The sequence below is a fragment of the Mustela nigripes genome, chromosome 2, assembly GCF_022355385.1.
Source record: "Mustela nigripes isolate SB6536 chromosome 2, MUSNIG.SB6536, whole genome shotgun sequence".
Taxonomy (NCBI): domain Eukaryota; kingdom Metazoa; phylum Chordata; class Mammalia; order Carnivora; family Mustelidae; genus Mustela; species Mustela nigripes.
The window spans coordinates 93,480,093-93,497,110 of NC_081558.1; positions in this window are offsets into that span (position 1 = coordinate 93,480,093).

The following is a 17,018-nucleotide window of genomic DNA, read 5'->3' on the forward strand; positions in this document are numbered from 1 at the left end:
TCCTTACCCCCAGTAGAAGCTGCCTTCCCATCCCAGTGGTAGTGATTCCTTAATGAGAGAATTAACTCTGTTTTGGCTGAGGAAGCTATAATGCACCCCAGCCCCGCACTTCCATGCAGGACAAAGGTGCATTTCTTCGAGTCCCATAGCCATCTTTCCCTCCAGACCTATAACTAGACTCAAATCCCAGCAGTCCCTAAAGGTGAAGTACCAAGTGTGACCCATGAAGAGATGCACTATACTCTAAAAGATTACTTGAATTTTCTAATTTGTGTAGACAGAAATCTTGGGAAGACTTGGGAATGGATATTGAGGGTGTGAGGTAATAGTGGAAGGAACATTAATTTGGATCATGTTGAATTTATTGATATAGGCTCACTAAGCAGAGATTCTGCATTTATGTTGCAAGCTCAAGGAGTTAGGAAGGGCTTTAACAATTTGTTTGGTTAACACAAGCATGGACTAAAAGGTGAGCAAATTAGAGTGAGCAAATTAGAAATGATAGACCTGCCTTGGCTTCATGTAGAGGAAGGGATTCAAAGGCTTAGGGAAACTAGAATGTTGGAATGAATTTATCATTTAAGATTTACTCACCTATACTGGGAAAGTACAGAAGACATACACTTTACTGTTGCTGTGAGAAGTAAATTTGAGAGGGGAGTCCCAATATACTTGAAGAGACTATGATTGCTCTTCTCTGTAGACCAGACCTTATAGTGAGAGCTGCAGTCATTGAATTGGGAAACCAAAATACAATAGGAATAATTGGCTCTTGGGTTGACAGGGGTAAAGTGGTGGCATTCAGCTGATCTGTGGCATTGGCTAGTTGCTCATGGTGTTCCTAGAAGTGAAAGTAGATAGGAATCCTACTAAATTTTTCATTGATTTGTATAAGAGAAGTTCTAAGTCAAGTGAACAAGTTTAACCTGAATCAAAAAACAGAGTCATAGCTCCTCAATCAATTCCAAAGCTTGAGCCAAATTATAAACCCAGAACCCCTTGAATGAAGTGAAGGCTAGATCCCCTTTAGGAAGGACTCTGGTACACAGCCAAAAATTTACACTATTAATCTTCCCCTCTTCTTCCCCAAGGAGACTTATAGCCTTTTTGAGGGTAGCTGTACACTGGGGTGAAAGAAATAGAGTCATTAGGGACTACAGGACACTGACTCTGAATTGACATTAACTCCAGGGGCCCCAAAATGTCATGGTGGTCCACCAGTCAAGAGTGGTCAGTTATGGAGGTCAGTTGATTTTTTTTTTTTTAAGATTTTATTTATTTATTTATTTGTCAGATAGAGATAGAGATAGAGATAGAGATAGAGAGAGAGAGACTGAAAGAAATAATGAGCACAAGCAGAGGGAGCAGCAGGCAGAGGGAGCAGCAGGCTCCCCAATAAGCAAGGAGCAGCATGTGAAACTCAATCCTAGAACCTAACCTGAGCTGAAGGCAGATGCTTAACCAACCGAGCCACTCAGGCATCCCTGGAGGTCAGGTGATTAATGGAGTTTTAATTTAGTTTTGACTCATATGGGGTCCACTGGGACTCTGAACACATCCTGTGTTTATCTCCCTTGTTCTAGAATGAATAATTGGAATAGATATACTTAGCAGCTGGCAGAATCCCCATACTGGTTCCCTGATTGGTGGAATGAAGACTATCAGGATGGGAAAGGTCAAGTAGAACTGCTCCTACATAGGAAGGAGCAGTTCAAAAGCAATACCTGAAGTTCCTGAAGGGATTGCAGAGGTTAGTGCTACCATCAAGGACTTGAAAGAAGCAGGGGTAGTGATTCCTACTATATCCCCATTTTACTCATCTATTTGACCCATTTGGAAGACAGATGGATCTTGGAGAATGACAGTGGATTATGGATTACTGTAAGCTTAACCAGGCGGTGACTCCAGTTGCAGCTGCTGTAACAGATATGGTTTCATTGCTTGGGCAAACCAACCCATCCTCTGGTGCCTAGCATGCAGCTATTGATCTTCCTATTGCCTTTTCCTCAATACCTGTTAGTAAAGATCACCAAAGCAGGTTGCTTTTGTCTGGGAAGGCCAGCAATACACCTTCACTGTCCTACCTCAGGGGTATATGAACTCTCTAGCCCTGTGTCATAATTTAATTCACAGCAATCTTGATCACTTTTCTCTTCTATAATGTATCACACTGGTCCGTTACACTGATGACATTATGCCAATTGGCTACAGTGAACAAGAAGAAGCAACTACTCTAGATGTATTGGTAAAATATGTGTGTGCCAGAGGGTGGGAAATAGCTCTTCTCTGGGACATCCCTGATGGACAGTGGTGAAGGGAAACCCTCCCAGGGGGCAGAACTTTGAGCAGTATGCCTTGTGGTTCACTTTCCTTGGAAAGGAGGAAAGGCTAGATGTGCAATTATATGCTAACTCATGGGCTGTGGCCAATGGTTTGGCTGGATGGTTAGGGACTTGGAAGAAATATGATTGAAAAATTGGTGACAAAAAATTTGGGGAAGAGATATGTGGATATGTGTTTCCTGCCTCTGAATGGGTAAGAAACATGAAGATATTTGTGTCCCATTGAATGCTCACTAAATGGTGACTTTAGAAAAGGAGGATTTTAATAATCAAGTTGATAGGACTATCCATTAGGTTGATTCAGTTTAGCCTCTTTCCCCAGTCATTCCTCTCATCATTCAGTTGACTCATGTATAAGGTGGTCATGGTGGCAGGGATAGAGGTTATGCATAGACTCAGTAACATGGATTTCTCTCACCAAGGTCAACCTTGCTGTAGCCACTGCTAGTGCTCAGTCTTCCAGCAGAGACCAACACTGGATCCCCGTATAGCACTATTCCCTGGGGTGATTAGCTTGTGACCTGGTGGCAGGTTGGCAGGTTGATTACATCAGATCACTTCCATGATGGAAGGGGCAGAGGTGTTCCCCCTCCCCCCCCGAAATAGACTCTTATTCTGCTTATGGATTTGCCTTCCCTGTATACAGAGCTTCTGCGAAAACCACCACCCATGGGCCTACAGAATGCTTTATCCACGGTCATGGTATTCCACACTGTGTTGTTGATTCTTCTCTTCTTCTTCTTCTTTAAATATTTTATTTATTTATCTATTTGAGAGAGAGAATGAGCAGGGGAGGGTCAGAGGAGAAGGAGAGAGAGAATCTCAAGCAGACTCTGTGCTGAGTGAGGAGCCTGACTTGGAGATCCATCTCACTTCCCTGAGATCATGACCTGAGCTGAAATAAAGAGTCAGACACTTAATAGACTGAGTCACCCAGGTGCCCCCAGAACTGCTTCTGATCAAGGAACTTTACAGCAAAGGAAGTGTTGCAATGAACCCATGCTTATGTGGAATTCATTGATCTTACCATATTCCACAACATCCCAAAGCACATGGCTTGATGGAACTATGGAATGGTCTTTTGAAGACCATTTATGGTACCACTTAGATGGCAGTACCTTTTCAGGACTAGGGCAAGGCTCTTCATAAGACTGTTTATGCTCTGAATCAAAGGTGCAAATAACATAGTACCCTTTTCCCCAAACCAAGATTCATGGGTCCAAGAGTCAAGAGGTGGAAATGGGAATGGCACAACTCGTTATTACCTCTAGTGACCCACTAGCAAAATTTTTGGGCTTCCTGTTCTCATGAACTTATGCTCTGCTGGCCTAGAGGTCTTAGTTACAGAGGGAAGAAAGCCTCCATCAAGAGACACATTCCACTGAACTGGAACTTAAGACCAGTAGCCATGTGGCTACTTTATAGTCCTCATGTCTCTGAATCAATAGGCAGAGAAAGGAGTGACTGTGCTGGATGGGGTGATTGATCTTGACCAATAAGGGAAACTAGACTCCTACTCCACAGTGGAGGTAACAAAGTATATATATCCTATATATGGAATATAGGAGATCCCTTAGGGCATCTCCTACTATTACCATGTGCTGTGATTAAGTTCAATGGAAAATTATAATAGTCCAACCCAGGCAGGACCACTAATGGCCCAGACCTTTCAGAATGAAGGTTTAAGTCACCTCAGCAGGCAAAGAACCAGCTGAGGTGCTTGTTGAAGGCAAAGACAGAAGATGGTTATAAATATCATAAGACCAGATACAGAAATGAGGAGTCTGTCACAGGTATTCCTCCTTATTGTGATAGGAATTGTTTATAGGTGTGTGTGAGTATATAAAGCAAGTATCTTTGTTTTCTTCTCTCTCTTATTCCATTATCATGCAACATAAGATATATTGACTTTATATCATAGTATTTAAACATTGTTAACTTTACATCATAGTATTTCAGTTATGGGATATCAGAAGTAAACAGTATTCAAGGACCTTATCTCCTCTTCTGGGGAAAGAGTGCAGTTTTAATTGTATGCAGGATAGTTATATCATGTTGGGTGGCATTATGACCTTGTTATTATCTTTATTTGGAGATAGAATGTGTTTTAAGGAGAGGCATATGAATGCCAAATTGACAAGGAGTGGTCTTGTGATGGTTAATTTTGTGTCAACTTGGCTGGGCCATGGGGTACCCAGATATTTTGATAAACATTATTCTGGGTGTGTTTGTGAAGGTGTTTCATCTCCAGCTGGAGAAGGCAGATTGCCCTCTCCAGAGTATGTGAGCCTTACCTAATCCACTGTAGGCCTGAATAGAATAAGAAAGCTGAGTAAGAAAGCATTCTCTCTTTACCTGTCTTGAAGTGGGGATGCCAGTCTCCTCTTGCCTTCAGGCTGGGATTCAGACTACAAATGACACCACTGCTCTCCTGCCAACTGCAGATCTTGGGACTTTATTTCCTCCATAATTACGAGAACTGATTTCCTTGTTATCTATCTATCTATCTATCTATCTATCTATCATCTATCTAGTTCTGTTTCTCTGGAGAACCCAAACTAGTACATAGCTCTACTTTCTTCTTTAGCATCTAGTGTTCCCAGATGTTGCCATTTAATCTGCTTTCACAGGCCCTTTTGTCTCCAGAGTGAGCCAGACACCTACCCTCTTCATTCCCCACAGCAGGAAGCACATTTTGGGCTCTCTGCATGGAACCCTAAAGCCCTCACTTCACTTTTCCCCAGCAGGGAAACTCAGAGCACTCCAGCAACTCTCCAGAGACATCCTCCTCACAAATCCTTTGGAATGTCTAACAAAATTAATAGGCTCTCGATGGGTGACAGTTGTAATATTTGGATATTACTTTTAAGTTTACATCATGTTTCATATTGAAGAGAAAAAGAGGGAATAGCATCTTTACAATGATACCAAGAGATTATTAAATATGAACAGGGGGGTTAGATATCAAATATCAAGTTGTTATAGAACTCTTGAGATAAAGTTTGGGGACTTAGGAACGAAGGAATCAGTGATAAACCTTCGTTTGGAGATGTGAAGAACGGGCACCTTCCCTTTAAAACGTGATACGAGGGGTGCCTGGGTGGCTCAGTGGTTTAAGCCTCTGCCTTAAGCTCAGGTGCTTTCCCCTCTCTCTTTCTCTGCCTGCTGCTCTACCTCCTTGTGATATTTCTCTCTCTCTCTCTGTGTCAAATAAATGAATAAAATCTTAAAAAAAAATAAAATGTGATATGAGATAGGCCCCTAAATCTAAGGGCCGAGGTAAGGAAAGAAAACTTATGCATTGACTAAGTTTAAATAAAAAATTCCTGACTTCAACCTGGACAGACCACGATTCTATTTTTTGCATGGGAGGAAAGGAAACTTCAAATAAAATTGAATTATGTAACAATAACAAAAAAGTCATATCATGTATACTGTATACATGATATACACACATATACACATGTATATACACAAACACATATACACACATTCATGTATGTTACATACATATTGTGTTATATATGTATATGGCCTTATTAGGTTCTGTTCTTTTTTCTTTTTTTTTTTGTTTTTGTTTATTTTAAAAAGATTTTATTTACTTCTTTGACAGTGAGAGAGAGAAAGAGCCCAAGCAGGGGGAGCTACAGAGAGAGAGAGAGAGAGAGAGAAGTAGGCCCTCTGCAGACCTCAGAGCCCCGACTTGGGGCTCCATCCCAGGACTGTGAAATTATGACCCCTGCTGAAAGGCAGATGCTTAACGGACTGAACCACCCAAGCACCCCTCTTTTTAAAGTCCACTTTAAATGATTGCACTGCTGCAATGATTATCTTTGCACATTTATGTGAGTATATGTAGGACAGATTCCCAAGTTGGAGGGCTATGCAATGTAAAATTGGATTCCATTTACAAGTTTGATTCAATTCCTCCATTTCTCTTTCTCAATGACCTGGCTTTATCCTGAGATGGAATGAGAGTTAGGGCTTCAACTTCTCTCTCTCCTTGTCAAGTTAAGATATTTAAACATGATATGTGGGTTTGTCTATCACCAAAGTAGTGTCGAAGTGAATATTTGTTTGCCATTCAGTCCTCTTGCTGGATATTAGTATCTAGACCAGTGGCATTGTTCCTTTTCCGAGAGCGCCTGTAGTTCCCAGAGAGGCCACTAGGTGTCAATGTAGGTCTTGGTTGCGGCCAGTTCGCGGCGCTGTTAATTTGATTGGGTCTCGGTGGACCCTCAGAGTCCTCACTCGCAAAATAACAAATGTCCGTGGAGCAGGGCACTTTCCTCGGGAAGGACTCCAGGGAGCTCAGGAGTTTGCATACGAAGCCGAGGGAGCGAGGGGCTCTGATAATGATATTCAGCGTCTAACGGAGTCGCTCACAGGCAGAGCGAGGGTCTCTCCCAGCTTTGATATATGAGATTATTATGGAGAGGTAATGCAGACCGAGGATGCTGTGCGCTGGATTGCGAAGTGCATTCCTGTGTGAATTGTGAGGCCTGGCGTAGCAGAGATGGTCGCTTCACATGCTGACGAGGGGGTGGGGTGGGGAGAGAGGGGTGAGATGGGGGCCGCCAGGGACCAGGACTGCCATGGAAGGCCAGAAATTCTCTCAGTTCCTTCTCAGCAGCCAGGGACTGGGCCTCTCCCTGGGGCATAACTGGAGCCAGACTCCGGGGAGCATTTCACCTCAGTCCTGGCTCAAGTCAGTGGGGCAGAGGCGCTGCCAAGAGAGGGCTACTCTGGACTCCAGTATCTTGACTGAATCAGTATTAAACTTATGTAGGGTAGCTCTTCAATCCAGGTCTTTATGCAGCGATAAGAGTAAACGGAGGAGTAGGCTGGCACTCTGGAATGTGGTCTCCCTAGAAGTTCTCTGCAATAGACCTCTAAGGACAGTGAGTTCAGGGCTGGTAGGAAGCTCTTGAGGGAGCTGGTGGATCCCCATTTCTACCGCTGACCCCCACCCTAAGGGTTGCCAATAAAATAGGCTTACTTCTCTCTTGCAGCACATGTCAAGCCTCTTTCATGGTCCACCCGATTACCATCCTGAAATAAAAATGTTATCCTCTTGCTTTAGTGTTTCTACCTAGTCTGTGAGTCATCTTCCTTCTGAACTCTGCAGATCTAGGGGTCTCCGGCAAAGGCATGACCTCATGGCCTATACGGCCCTGTTACACTCCTCCAGGGCATCAGTTATCCCTTTTATCCCTATGGGGCCTCAGTGTCCTCTTCCAAAATATGAAATATTATATAAAGCCTTAATTTGCATAACTAAGAAGGGTCACCCGAGGGTCCCAAGGTGACTTGCTATCCTTATCCAGTAGAATAAGAGGCAGCTAGGAATTTAATTTTGAACTCACTTTGGACCAGTTATTTTTATTATTGACAGAAAGCTCCTTTGTATCTGTAGATACTCAAAGTAAATCTGTAAATATTGGCTCTTTATTTGTTGATTTCTATGGATAGGTACATAGGCAATTATTCTATTTTCAAATGAGTGAAAGCAGTGTGGAATGAATGGTTGTCAGCCTGACGGGAGAGGTGAGTGGAGGGGCTGTATGGGCCCTGCTCACTCCCATTCTCTCATTTCTTTGCTCTGTCATTCCTTGGCCTCTCCCCTGAATGAGCTCTCAGCCCGTTTCTGATGTCTGGATGTTGGGGCCCCTGCCCTGCTTAGTGTTCTTTCTGCTACAATTTACAATGGGAGGGGCATTTTAAATTACATTGGGTAGAATCTTCCTCTTGGGTCTGGGACAAAACACAGGTACCACGGCCCTTTCTATGCAGCAAACACCATTAAATATATTTCAGGCACTAGCAGTTGAGGGTAAGGAAGAGGGTGTTGTGTAGGGGGCGGGGGTGGGGATATTGGCAAGCAATCAGTTGGATCATGGTATTACCAAAGAGGTGAGGGGGTTAGAGAGTGCTGGGAATACATGAGTTAGAGGCTAGAGAGAATTCTGGTGGTCTGGATCAAGCTCTGGAAAATATCTAAGCCTCTTTCCTAGCATTCATTCCTGTCTAGGACTTGTAAACTGATGCCCATTTGGAGGGTCTGAATTGTAGAAGGGCAGAGCTGGCCGTTAGGACAAAAGTGTGGTGCGGGCAGGAGAGAAGTACACAAATAGTGAAAGAAATCCTAGAGGGTCTGTGTGGAGCATTGAGAGTCCCCTCCATGTGTCCTCCCTCAGCCCTTGTGCATGTTGTTTGAAACTGGAGCCATCAGTGTCCACCCTCTTGGGCAAGTGATGAACAAAACTCTCAGCCAGACTACACTGAATACTCACATTCCTTTTGGAGGCCCGACTCTCTAGGCTCTACCCATGTCCTCAAACCTAACTTTTTGGAGCTTTTATGCCTCATGGAAGATCCCTTCCTCTTAGTAACAATTCCAGTCTGGGATTTGGGCTTTTCTTGGGGATGAGGGCTCAGCCAAAGCTTCACTGGGATCCGCAGCTAGCACCTCAGCTGCTCCCTGCTGAGGAAGGAAGCCCAGAGATGTATAGAGAGGACACACTATAGTGATGGTGAACCTTATGCACTGGACACATACAGCCAGCATGGAGGATATTACCGGACATTTAGTCCACTCTGGGCCTCTCATAGACAGGGACATGGAGACCCAGAGGCATGGTTACTCTTAATTCACTGGGGCTTCTTTAGCCCCATGGTTTCCTGGCCCTGGCTGCCTTGGGTGGTTTCATCACTAGTTACCATTCAAGTGTCTGCCTTCCTGGGTCTAGGGAAATGGGGAAATGTGCTATTGTCTTATCACTGCCTGAACATCCTTGAACAGTTTCCCACAACTCTGAACCCCCTTACCCCCTGCAGCGGGTCAGGATCTTCAGAGGATGGTCAGCATTTCCCTAACAATGCAGCTGTGGTTCACTCTGCTGCACAATTGACTTCTGTTGGAACAAACATCAGGTTGAGCTGCCTCAGTTTCCCTAGACTGATCAGTTCTTGGGTATTAAAGAAGAAATAGCCCAAATTCATACTGGGCCCTCACATCTTCTCCATTCTTGTAGCTAAAAGTACATTACCAGGGGCACCTGGGTAGCTTAGTTGGTTAAGCAGCCAACTCTTGATTTCAGCTCAGGTCATGATCCTGGGGTCCTGGGATTGAGCCCCACTTCGGGCTCTGTGTTCAGTGGGGAGTCTGCTCAAGGATTACCTCTGTCTGCCCCTTCCCCCACTTGCTCACATACATGTATACATACTCACTCTCTCAAATAAAGAAATCAATCTTTAAAAAAAAGTGTATTATGAAATCCTCTTTTTTCTTTTTTTTTGTCAGTGGGGGGAGGAAATTACTCTGTACATTTTAAAACAGTAATGAGGGGGTAGAATCATACAGGTAGCATTTAACAAGTTCCTTCAACTCAGCTATAAAGCCCTGCAAGTACCTGCTGAATCATGCTAACTATGGAAAATCCATTCTGAAAAACCTCCAAATTTGATTAATTCATGTTTGATGTTCCAGTTTTATTTATCAGGGATAATATGTGGTATGGGTTGAATCTGTAGCATAAAGATTTTTTTCTTTTTTTAAAAATAACAAATGACATCCTGTGGTCTCTTTTCCTTTTTTATTTATTTATGTGTTTATTTATTTATTTTTTTACCACAAGTACAATGCACACCGATAAAAAAGATGTACGTCGCGTGTATCCGTGATAATAGCCATGGCAAAGGCAGTCTGAGGCATATTAACAACAGACTTATCTATGGAGCAGCACCTTATGTAAGATGTATTTTCCTCTAGAGCCAAGCAGCAAAGAATCTACCTACATGAACAGATAACTGGCCCCTGGGCCCATGTGCAGCCCAGCACCAGGCCCACGGCAGGGGAAGTTTTCTCACCTACATAATTGACACAAGGCTATGATTTCTTTCATTTAGCACAACAGAAGCTAACATGTAAATTGGCACTCGATGCTCTGCAGTCTGGCTATAGTAATGTCACCTATGGAGTCCAAGATAATTTCAGTGACATCTTTCTTTTCTCTAGGGAAGAAGTGTGCTTTCTGCCAACGTCCATCTGACAAGCATGGATAAGTAGTTACATGGCAAGTGCAGACAGTGTATTTCAGGTTTTTTTGAATTGAATCATTCAAGATGTTTTTTATAATCATTCTCCCCCACCCCAGCAAAGAAAGATATGGAACTAAATAATGATTGAAGCTGATGAGATAACCTTGGGTCCTTTTTTTTCCTGGTGGCCAGGGGCTCACTGAACTGTGGTAAGCAAATGGATCATCCAGGAAAGCCAGTGACTTTCATCCATGGAACTCTGTGGGCCTTAGAGGTGTGGCATGGTTAGTGATGGGACACTGTTCATCTCCAGCCTCCCCGTCCAATTATAGCCGCCTCTTTAGCCCCACATCCTACATCAAGTTCATAGACCAGTAGCACCATGCCTGTGGATTGGCTCTTCATTCTAATACACATCCCATCCCTCAATGAGTGTTGAAGGGACCCGGACTTGGGCTGTTGTCTCCCCCTCTCACTTTAGTTCTCCACTCCCTGGCCTTTCCCAGCTTCTTGGTCTTTTCGACACCTGCTGTCTCTAGCAGGCCTCCATCGCTCACTTTCTAGATCCCCCATGAAACCTTTCTGCCTTACTCCAAGCCAACATTTCCACTGTTTGCTTTCTTGTTCCTTATCCAGACCTCCAGGCCTTTTCACAAGAGTCAAGGAGGTTGAGTCAACATCTTACCTCAGCTGGATATGCTGAGAGTCATGTGGAACTTCCCTTCCTCTTGGGAGTCCCTAGATAAGCATTTCCATGGAGTGCCTTTGAACCTGGACACCCTAAGGTTTGGTCTGTTTCTGTTTCCCCATGACTCAGGGGGGTCTTTGCCTCCAACTTTCATACTTCAGTGACTCTGTCATTCCTTGTCTTCCTTAAGCCTGATTCTCCCTCAGACTATAGTCTTTTCTTCATCTTCATTGCTGGATTTTTCTGAGTGAGAAGCATTTCTGCCTCCTTTTTTCCACCACCTGCACACATCTAATCTCTTCACATTTAATTTCCTCTCCTTCCATTTTGTGAAAACCAGTTTTTTGAAGGATACAGATGAAGCTATGTCTAGACTCAAGGGCTTTTCCTCAGATGAGTGGCAGGGTTGCTCCTCTGTGACCATTATATCCTTCATCTGGTAGACAAATAATGACCTTCCTAATCTCTGGAACCTATAAATATGTTGCCTTACATGGCAAAAAGGACTTTAAGGATTTGATGAAGTTAAGGATCTTGAGATGGGGAGATACTCCTGGGTTATCTAGGTGGTCCCAATGTGACCATAAGCTTTCTTATAAAGGAAAAGAGGGAGACAGGAGAGTCCAATTTAGGGAGGTACCCAAAATGATGAAAAAGAGGCCAGAGTAATGTCAGATCATGAGCCAAGGAATGCTGGCAGCCTCCAGAAGCTAGAAAAGGCAAGACATGAAGTTGTCTGTAAAGCTTTCAAAAGGAATACAACTCTGCCAATATCTTGATTTTAGCCATGTAAGACCCATTTCAGACTTCTGACCTCCAAGACTATGAGAGAATAAATTTGCATTGTTTTAAACCACTAAGTTTGTGGTAATTTGTTACAGCAGTAATAAAAAAAACCAATACACTTCTCAAGACTCTTTTCTCCCTATATGGAAACTTCTGCTTTTTCTGCTGGTTGTTTTGAGTCTATTCCCTCCAAAATGATAGAGCTATAAGCCTCAACCATTTTCTCTTGCTGTGCATTTAGCATTTTCACAAAGAATATTTATAGAATTAGTCTCTCTGTTTAATGATGCCACTGTATTTGGCACATATGAGGATAACTGTCTCACTAACACTCTCTTCTTAGAGAATCTTCCTCCACCCATAGTCCCTGTTACATAGACAGCAGGCCATCTGGACCTACCCTAGTCATAGCTGATTGGCACAAGGATGTGAACTTTCATTTGAGGGAGCTCATTGCTAATGTTGCCTGGAACACAAAAGGGGAGTTGGGCTGGTCAGATACCACTCAGGTGAATTTAAGTGATACCAAGGAAATTTTCAGTTCATGGTAGGCACTGGAAACAGAAAGACTGTGCAAGAGTTGTGTCTGGGGTGGCAGTGAAGGGCTAGATGAAGTCTGGGAAAATGGGCAACTTAGAGGTACAGATTAGAGGACAGGGAGGGAACTTCAACAGAGAAGTTGAGGAGTCCCTAATTGGAAAGGAGGTGAGAATAGTCTTAGAGTGGCCTTGGTTTCTCCTTCCCTTCTCTGCATTTCTCTGAGATATTTTGTGTCCTCATAAAAATCCTTTTCTTGAGCTAGTTTAACTGGATTTCTATTCTTTGCAACCAAGGATGCCTAACTAGAATGATTTGTATTTATCCATTTGCTCAAGCCAGAAACCTGGGGGTCTGCTTTGACTCTCCTTCCTTTTACTTCCTCCCTTCTTTTGTTTGTTCTTTCTTTCTTTCTTTCTTTTAGATTTACTTCTTGAGAGAAAGAGAGAGAGTAAGAGAGTGTGAGCAAGTGTGGGGAGGAGCAGAGGGAGAGAGAATCCTAAAGCAGGCTCTCTGCTGAGTGGGGAGCCCCAACACTGACACCGAAACCATGGGGCTCAATCCCAAGAAAATGAGACCATGACCCGAACAGAAATCAAGAGTTGGCCACTTAACCAACTGAGCCACCCAGGTGGCCTTCTCCTTGCCTTTTCTGTTGTCTTGGAGCCTGAATACATGAGAAGGAGGAGAACGTGGGCAGACCCAGAGGCATACCAATATTTAAGGAATGGAAGTAGAATCTTCAAAGAAGGATGAGAAGGAGCAGTCAGGGAAGTAGGAGGAAAACCAGAAACACATCCTAAAGCATCCCTGAAGTGTTTAGAAGCCTTAAATATCATCAGATCCTAAACCAAATTACTTTTGTTTCAATGTCAGGAGCACTCTGGTTGATGAGAAAGTAAATAGCTTTTTGCAAATCTAGTACCTCAAGACTGAGAGCTTAAAGAAGAGCATTTGGGTGCAGGAACACATAAGTCATCCTTTAGTGGAAGCCAAGGAAACTCCTTTGTTAACACCAACTGCAAGATACATATAGGGACAGGAAATGAAGGATTTGGACTAGGTCTGACCTTGAGCTCCTCAAGGTCAAGGTATGTGTCTTTACCAACTTATTTGCAGTGACACTTGAGCTCTTGGCATTCATTCCTTCATTGTTTCCACAAACTGTACATTTAGGTGTGAGGAATGTAGTAAGAATTCAGTTGGACAAATTCAGTTGTTTTTACATCATGTTCTGAAAACCATGCATTTTAAAAAACTCCAGATTTTCCTGGCTGACAACTTTAGCACCCAGAATACATGGAAGGAAGAGACAATTTGTTTAGAAATAAAGATAGTTTCAAATTCCAATGAAGGAATCCAGATTTTGAGCAAGTATTGAATTGTGTGATAATGAAGATAGTTCACGAAACATACTACTGTTGTTGGATGGATCCATAGAACTCAACTTTCAACACAGAGATAGCCTTCACTAAAAATGTTAAAGATAAAGTCCTCTCTGACATTAGGTTGGATGTGTCCCTGAATGAAGGGGGTGCCCTGAATTTTCCAGGTCACAGTGGTCCAGATGGATTTCATTGTCTCACCAAATGAGATTCAACACGGACCCTGGACCTTCGACAGTGGAAAATAAACTCCCTCCCTCCGTGACTCACTTTGGAAAAAAGAGGAGAGAGACACAATAATAAAATGTGCTCTTTTGTAGATTCTGGGAGCATAAGGACAGAAACCTTGTGGGCAGCACGCTTAGGTTGGGATGAAAACACACCGGAATGATTCTGTGTCCAGAAGAAGCCCTCCAGGTTGGCCACAGCCTGGTTTTGTGAGAGCTTATTAGGATGCAAGGCAGTCTTGCAGGCTTGTTCATGGAGCTTGTCTCACCTCTGTCCTCTCAACTCTGCCTAGGCCCATTCCTAAGTGTGAAAGTTCCGATTGTTATCTTGGTTACAGAATCCCATTCCTTGTCTGTTTTCTTTTGCCCTTATCCTCACATTTCTTTGAATGTCCTTTCATGGGACGCCTTGATCTGCTCCCATAGAAATGCAATTATCAGAAATCAACCTCTCTCACCCATTTCTGCCCTAAGCAGCTTTTGCCCACTGGTGAATTTCACATTGTACTGAGAAAGTCAGCAACTAATACTAATAACAATAAAATATGTTTGTATTTTTTAGATGACTTTTTCCACTGGGGACTCCCTGGTGAGAGCCAGGCGCCGAGCAGAGTGCGTGTGTATATGAGCTGGAAATAGAGAGCAAGAAAGAGACCTGGCCGGCTGAAGCCTTTCCTTGACAGCTAATTTCCATTTTTTGGTATCAAGGGGTCTGTGCCAGTAATTGGCATGCAGATTGTGTCTGATGGGCCTGTTATACAGAATAAAGGAATCTGCTAGTTAGAATAAGCCAACCCCAGGCTGATGGATGGGGCATAAGGAGGTCATTGCAAAAGAGAAATTGTGTGTGTGTGTGTGTGTGTCCCTGTGCATGCGTGTGTTTCACAAGAATGCCTACCCCTCCCTTCACCCTCTTTATCCAGCAAACTCTAATCTTTCATATTGCATTGAGACAAATGTTGCTCCATTTCTCTGCCTCTCTCTGTTTTTCCCTTGAAGGGATATTTGATGGAACCCACTCCAGGTTTTAATAAAGTGTGGGGGCAAAGGAGAAATTAAAGCAGTGTCATGGTTTGTTAGCAGCCCAGGATCTTCCAGGATGGGCCCAGGCTACAAATTATACTCTGGAATTAATTGGCAGAAGGTAGCTCTCCTGTCCATCATTTTTAATCCAAAGGCGTGGTGGAAGCAGCTATGGGCTTATCAACAGGAAAACGTGGGCTGCTGTCCGTTTCTCCTTTGCTTTGTCTAAGTCAATTGCCTGATTTAGTAGCTGTTGTCTTGACCCTCCAACCCATGCCTCCGTTAGGTAGGAGTCGTGCTGTTTGCTGTGAACTTTTAGGTTAGCCAGGCAATTTTAGGCCTGCTCCTAAGCTGAGTGCTTCTAGTTCTGTACCCACTGGGAATTGCAGGGGTCCACAGCTGGGCTTCCTATAGCCTTGGGAAGCTGAAGAAAATTTAGTGTCCTTTTCAAAAGTTTTTATGTGTCTAAACACTATAGAGTTAACTCTTATTAATACGATATATGTGTGTTAGATAGACTACCATGTTTAGGGTAAGATTTAGGAAAACACAAAAATATAGAAAGAACTGACTTGCTTCTGTTTACCCATCCCTAGTTCCTCGCCCTCAGATCGGAATAGAGGATATTGACTCTTGCTTGCTTTGTCTGGCATGTCAAGAACATTGGTCTATAGCATTTAGACAGCTTAGGAAGTTTTATGCTGTCAGCCAGGGCTTAGCTTTCCCTAAGAGCCCAGATCCCCACCTCTTTGTATAAGGGAGAAAATAACTCTGTGCTCCATAGGCCTGAATCCGTCCTCCTTGGCATGAAAGAGAAGCATTCCTCTGTGTTGACCTCAGAAATCCTTGGGATGGGCCTTTCCCAGTTAGAAAGGAGTAATTTTCTAATGTCTAGCTCCCCTCTGTTTGAATATAAAACTTAACTTTATTACATTTGTTGAATGAATTTTTAAACTCCAATTTATAGTATTTGCGGTCTTCCTTACGGTGTTTGGGCCTTGTCTCTGACAGTGCTTTTGACAATAAGGTGTGTGAGGCTTTTAAAAAGACTTTTCTTAAAAAATTACATAAATAAAAAGACTTTTTCTTTAGAAAACATATTCAAATAGGAGCCTGTAATATTTAAAAAAAAAATAGGTAAGTCCCTTATAGAAAATTCTTTGCTCTCTTATTTTTTATTAGATAAATTCAGTCATGTCACTGAGCAGACATCAGCAAGTGTTCTAAAATTCTTCCTTTGTCTGCTGAACTGATTCAGAGGGGTCCTGTGGGGCTATCTCTTTAGGCCATGTCTTCCCCCAAGGCTGTCTTAACAGGTGAATCCTGAAGAAACACTTCAGAGGGTCAAAGGCATTTCTGACCCAATCCTACCCTTCTGCTTGGCTCTGCAAGGTATTTGTCAGTTGGGCTCACCCTTTGGTAATCTCACTAACCCCTAAGGCTGGGGCCAATGTCACTTAATTCTTTTTCACTTTCAACAGCACGTGGAAAAGTGCTCTAACAGGGGTGCTGGAGGGAGAGTACCATGAGAAGGGAAGTAGAGGAAGAACAATGGTTAGAAGCTAAAGAGCAGGAAGGAGAAACAGGTACAAATGAAGGCAAAGGAAAGGAGAAGGGAGAAAGGGGAGACAGGAGCAGAGTGGAGGGAGCTGAATAACCACTTCCCAGACACCATTCTCCCCATGGAGGCTGTCTGTCTCTCTGCCACCTGCCAGAGGACCTGCTGCTCCAGGACATTGCTGCTGTGCTACCTCTGGGCCTGCAGGTCAAACAGGAGGCAGTAAATGCCAATATTTCTTCTAACTCTGCATAGCCTCCTGATTAATGCCACCCACCCCCTCGCTGAGGAGAGACCTCCCTGGCTTGCTTCTGCCAAGTGTACCAGAGTGGTACACTATGATGGTTGATTGCAGATGTAGATAGCATTCTCTGTCTCTCTCTCAGACACATCAGCATCTGGAGGTTTTTTGTTTTTTTTTTTTTTTTTTTT